Source organism: Trichechus manatus, unplaced genomic scaffold, assembly GCF_000243295.1.
Source record: "Trichechus manatus latirostris isolate Lorelei unplaced genomic scaffold, TriManLat1.0 scaffold00032, whole genome shotgun sequence".
NCBI lineage: Eukaryota > Metazoa > Chordata > Mammalia > Sirenia > Trichechidae > Trichechus > Trichechus manatus.
In genome coordinates, this window is record NW_004443968.1 from 7,269,417 (window position 1) to 7,275,819 (window position 6,403).

General features: G+C 38.2%; 1 pseudogene; it reads left to right on the forward strand.

The window, feature by feature from the left end:
* The first annotated feature begins 5,789 nt into the window (after positions 1 to 5,789).
* LOC101349695 (chromobox protein homolog 3 pseudogene) lies at positions 5,790 to 6,383 on the forward strand (annotated as a pseudogene).
* The last annotated feature ends 20 nt before the right edge of the window (positions 6,384 to 6,403 follow it).

The window sequence follows — 6,403 nt, forward strand, 5'->3', positions numbered from 1 at the left end:
TTAACCAATGTCATAAAACAATATGTGTACTACTGTTTCATGAGAAACTATTTGTTCTGTAAGCCTTCACCTGAAGTACAATAAAAAAAAAGGAATATAAATAATATACTCACACCCTTGCTGTTGAGTCCATTCTGACTCATAGCAACACTATAGGGAGAGTAGAACTGCCCCATTGGGTTTTCAAGCAGTGGCTGGTGGATTTGAGCTGCCTACCTTTTGTTAGCAGCTATAACTTGCTCTCGCTCTTAACCACTACACCACCAGGACTCCATAAATAATATAAAAACAAACAAAAAATATACGATCTTGTCACAGCGGCGATGGTTGTCGGGGCGGCGGAGACAGTAACCAATGCCACAACTCTTACAGAGAAGTGGGGCCAGGAGGGTCACTCTGAGGAGTCAAACCCAGCTTCAGTCCCAGGAGTTTATTGTATAGTCAATACAGTAAGCAGTGAAGCAAATAACAGAACAATGGGTTTTGGGTGAATAACAATAATTTTCGGGCAAGGGAGGAGGAATTCAGGTAAACAAGCCAATCAGTAACGGGTTTGGAAAAACAAGTCATGACAAGTCTCAACATGTTGGGGACAAGTCTCAACATGCTGTGCAGCATAGAGGCCTTTGTACATCTATATTTTAATGGCACATATCCCCACATGATCTTATATACAGAAAGCCCCAAAGAATCCACAAGAAAACTACTGGAACCAATAGAAGATTTCAGAAAAGTATCAGGATGCAACATAAACATACAAAAATCAGTTGGATTCATCTACACCAACAAAGAGAACTTCGAAGAGGAAATCACCAAATCAATACCATTGACAATAGCCTCCAAGAAGATAAAATACTTAGAAATAAATCTAACCAGAGAAGTAAAAGACCATACAAAGAAAACTACAAGACACTACTGTAAGAAACCAAAAGAGACCTATATAAGTAGAAAAACATACCTTGCTCCTGGATATGAAAACTCAACATTGTGAAAATGTCAGTTATACCCAAAGTGATCTACAGATACAATGCAATCTCGATGTAAATTCCAATGACATTTTTTGATGAGATGGAGAAACAAATCACCAACTTCTTATGGAAAGAGAAGAGACCCTTAATAAGTAAAACATTACTGAAGAAGAAGAACATAGTGGGAGGCCTCACACTACCTGATTTTAGAAACTATTGTACCACCACGGTAGTCAAAACAGCCTGGTACTGGTATAACAACAGATACATAGACCAATGGAACAGAATTGAGAATCCAGATGTAAATTCATCCGCCTAAGAGCAGCTGATATTTGACAAAGACCCAAAGTACATTAAATGGGAAAAAGACAGTCTCTTTAACAAATGGTGATGGCGTAACTGGATATCTATCTGCAAAAAAATGAAACAAGACCCATGCCTCACACCATGCACAAAAACTAACTCAAAATGGATCAAAGACCTAAATATAGAATCAAAAATGATAAAGATCATTGAAGAAAAAATAGCAACAATGCTAAGAGCCCTAATACGTGGCATAAACACAATACAGACCATAAGTAGCAATGTACAAACACCATAAGAGAAACTAGATAACTGGGAGCCCTGAAAAATCAATCACTTATGCTTATCAAAAGACTTCACCAAAAGAGTCAAAAGACAATCTACAGACCAGGAAACAAATTTTGGTTATGACAAATCCAATCACCATCTAATCTCTAAAATCTACAAGATACTGCAAAACCTCAACAACAAAAAGACAAATAACCCAATTAAAAAATGAGCAAAGGATATGAACAGGCACTTCACCAAAGAAGACATTCAGGTGGCTAACAGACACATGAAGAAATGCTCATGATCATTAGCCATTAGAGAAATGCAGATCAAAACTACAGTGAGATATCATCTCACCCCAATAAGGCTAGCATTAATCCAAAAAACACAAAATAATAAATGCTGGAGAGGTTGTGGAGAGATTGGCACACTTACACCCTGTTGGTGGGAAAGTAAAATTGTATAACCACTTTGGAAATCAATTTGGCTCTTCCTTAAAAAACTAGAAATAGAAGTACCATACAATCCAGCAATCCCACTTCTTGGAATATATCCTAGAGAAATAAGAGCCATTACATGAATAGATGTATGCACACCTATGTTCATTACAGCACTGTTAACAATAGCAAAAAAATGGAAACCTAGATGCCCATTAATAGATGAATGGATAAACAAATTATGGTATATTCACACAACATAATACTACGCAACGATGAAGAACAATGATGACTTTGTGAAACATCTCATAACATGGATGAATCTGGAAGGCATTATGCTGAGTGAAATTAGTCAGTCACAAAAGGACAAATATTGTATAAGACCACTATTATAAGAACTCAAGAAAAGGTTTAAACACAAAAGAAAACATTCTTTGATGGGTACAAGAGTGGGGAGCGGGGGAGAGGGTATTCACTAACTAGATAGTAGACGAATTATCTTAGGTGAAGGGAAGGACAACACACACTGCAGGAGAAGTCAGCACAACTGGACTAAACAAAAGTTTCCTGAATACAACCAAACACTTCAAGGGACAGAGTAGCAGGGGTGGGATCTGGGGACCATGGTTTCAGGGGACATCTAGGTCAATTGGCATAATAAAGTTTGTTAATAAAACGTTCTTCATCCCACTTTGGTGAGCAGCATCTGGGGTCTTAAAAGCTAGTGAGCGGCCATCTAAGATGCATCAATTGGTCCCAACCACCTGGAGCAAAGGAGAATGAAGAGCACCAAAGACACAAGGAAAGTAGTAGCCCAAGAGACAGAAAGGGTCACGTAAACTAGAGACTCCATCAGCCTGAGACCAGAAGAACTAGATGGTGCCTGGCTATCAACAATGACTGCCCTGACAGGAAATGCAACTGACAGAGCAGGAGAAAAGTGGGGTGCAGAACTCAAATTCTAGTAAAAAGACCAGACTTAATGGTTTGACTGAGACTGGAGGCACCTGGAAGACACGGCCTCTGGACTCTCTGTTAGCCCAAAACTAAAACCCTTCCTGAAGCCAACTCTTCAGACAAAGATTAGACTGAACTATAAGATATGAACTGATACTCATGAAGAGTGTACTTCTTAGCTCAAGCAGATGCATGAGACTAAATGGGCACCTCCTGTCTGGAGGCGAGATAAGAAGGCTGGAAGGGACAGAAGCTCGTTGAATAGACACGGGAAATCCGGGGGCGGGGGGGAGGAGTGTGCTGTCACAGTATAGGGAGAGCAACTAGGGTCACATAACAATGTGTGTATAAATTTTTCTATGAGAAACTAACTTGAACTGTTAACTTTCACTTAAAGCACAATTAAAAAAAAAAAAACCTTGGTGTTGAGTCAATTTCGACTCATAGCAACCCTATAGGACAGATTAGAACTGCTCCATAGACATTCCAAGGAGTAGCTGGTGGATTTGAACTACTGACCTTTTAGTTAGCAGTCGTAGCTCTTAACCACTCTGTCACCAGCGCTCCATAAAGGACCGTAAAAAAAAGAAGTGTGAACTAATTAGAGGTTATGAGAAATTGAGAGAGTAGACTAAGAATTGCCTTAACCATGGCCTTAATAAATGGGTTTCAGGGGAAAAGCTGGCCAGCTGTTTCCTATCTCCACTGAAGCTGGTCAGAGTAAATGCAAATAGAACATTCTTAGAATAAAGGTCAGAAGTTGGGGGTGAGGTGGGTTGAGGAAAGAGTAAGTAGCTTCCCCAAATCCTCAAATAGCTTTGAATGTAGGAGAGAATACTGAGAATGTAGAGAGGAATGACTGAAGTACATTTCTGACTGTAGAACAATTATGTAGTTTAAATCATGTCCTTAGTTTTCTTCAAGCCCTTGTAACCCAGGATTCTGCATCTGAGAGGAACACTCAACGTCTTAGGAGCCAAAGAAACTATATTAAGGAACACATTTACCACGAAATTGTTACTAAATTTAAAAGAAGCTGATGAATGGCTGGCAAAAGGAGGCTGTCTCTTGATGTTCTGAAAGCAAAACCAGCTAAGAGGGTCAGCACATCTCTAACTATAATGGCGCAGTTAACACCACTATAATTAGTGCAGGATCAGCATTTCCATTGCAGACGAATGTTTTTCATGGGTTGAAACTCAGTTGTACAGATTCAATCTGTGCTGAAAGTTGGCAGATAGGGCTCAGCAGCTCAGCAGGAGAGGGGGTGAAGAAGGGAGATTTTTAAAAATTTATTTACCAAACTGTCAAACACAAAATATAACCATTAAGGTCTGTTGAGGAAATAATAAATAATAGATTCTCTCAAAATGAGTATGCATAGCAAATCCCCAGTGCCATAGCCATGGTGAAAGAGAGCATTTCAGTGATACAGACTGAAAATAAACAAGAACTTGAACTGAAGAATGAGGTTTTAATCCTGTGAGTAATTTCTATTTTACAGAGAATGTTTAGATGTCGCTAAAAACATATTTAGCGTTCTTAAATATTTATTTGCCCAAGAAATTTAGATGACTCCAATGAAGCTGCAAAACATACACCAGCACAGTGGGGTTAGTTACGAAGAATGTTGTATCACAGTTTTCCCCCTCAGGCTCCTTTGATAGATAACTTTAATCTAAATTCCCTCATTTCTATGAATGTTAGCACTTTTTTTTAAACATGATTTTCTGTATGTTTGTTAATACTTATATAATGATTCACTATGATATGAAAATCTTTATTATATACGTGCTCCATTGTTGCCCCCTGAAAGGTATAGCTAATAAATTCATGGAGAAATAAGACATTAAGGACCTACTATGTATCAGACACATTTTTAGGGGCTCATTTTCAACATTATAATCATTAAACTTGAATTATCTTTATTTTTCATTGGTATATTTACTTTTATGCATAATTATCATAATTTTTATCACATTAATTTAATTACTTTGCAATTATTATTACTTTTATTGTTATTTTAGGAACCCCCCACATTTTTAAAAAGTCAGTGTTTTAGAGTCTAGTCACACCTAGTTAAGGTTCAGTTTGCTCATTTTCACCTAATCGTATAACTCTGTGATGATCAAGATTATAAAACCAATTAAGAGGATCTGGATTGAGAAGCTATTTCAGATAACGTTCACACCAAAGAAAATAAAAATGAGTATGTAAAATATATTGACAAATATCTAGAAGGATATTTATCAAGCTGAGAAACACGGTTAGCACAGGAGACAGGCAAGAACCAAGATTATTAATGCTAATCGAGTTGACTTTTAATTGTTGTATTTTATACTTTGTAGGGGGAATATATTTTTTGTGCTATTGTACACTTACTGTATTTTTATGCAAATAACGTGAGCCTTCTGCGTTTGTTTGCCGGTTGCGCCCCCCCCCCTCCCTGCAAGGTATTTTTGAAGCACACTTTGCTAATCTTTTACAGAAACGTGTGGAAGAGGATTCGCACAGCAGTGCTTGTGAAGGTGCCTTGCCGGGGGAGGGTGCGGCCGGCAAACAAATGCAGAAGGCTATCGCTTCGTTTGCATAAAAATATTGTAATTTAAACAACACCAATAGAAAAACTTTTTCTAAAAAATTGTGACCAAAAATTGAATAGCAAATATGAAATTAAGAAAAACATATGAGAATAACATCTTCGGTCTCTTTTTATGTGCACCTGCATTTATGGTTCAGATGACTGCTTGATATATGTTAAGTCAATACAGATACAAAAACCTATTCCTCAGAATAAAAACAGGCCACTGATAACAGTAAAAAGTTTCCACAGCTCCTCTTCGAATGTGGCTTGAGCTGTAGGCGCGCAGTGCCGTTGACGCCGCAGACCCGGGACCTGGAGCAGCTCGGAGGCGGTGAACAAAAAATGGGAAGGAAACAGAATGGAGAGAGTAAAAAAGTCGAAGAGGCAGAACCTGAAGAATCTGTGGTAGAAAAAGTGCTGGACCGACGTGTAATGAATGGGAAGGTGGAGTATTCCCTGAAGTGGAAGGAATTTACAGATGCTGACAATACTGGCAAACCTGAAGAAAATTGAGATGGTCCAGAATTAATTGAAGCATTTCTTAATTCTCAAAAAGCTGGTAAAGAAAAAGATGGTACAAAAAGAAAATCTTTATCTAACAGTGAATCTGATGACAGTAAATCAAAGACGAAAAGAGATGCTGGTGACAAACCAAGAGGCTTTGCCAGAGGTATTGATCCTGGAAGAATAGTTGGTGCCACGGACAGTGGTGGAGAATTAATGTTTCTTATGAAGTGGAAAAATTCAGATGAGGCAGACTTGGTGCTGGCAAAAGAGGCAAACATGAAGTGCCCTCAAATTGTAATTGCATTTTATGAGGAGAGACTAACTTGGCATTCTTGTCCAGAAGATGAAGCCCAATAATTGTTTGTGTTGCTTTATAT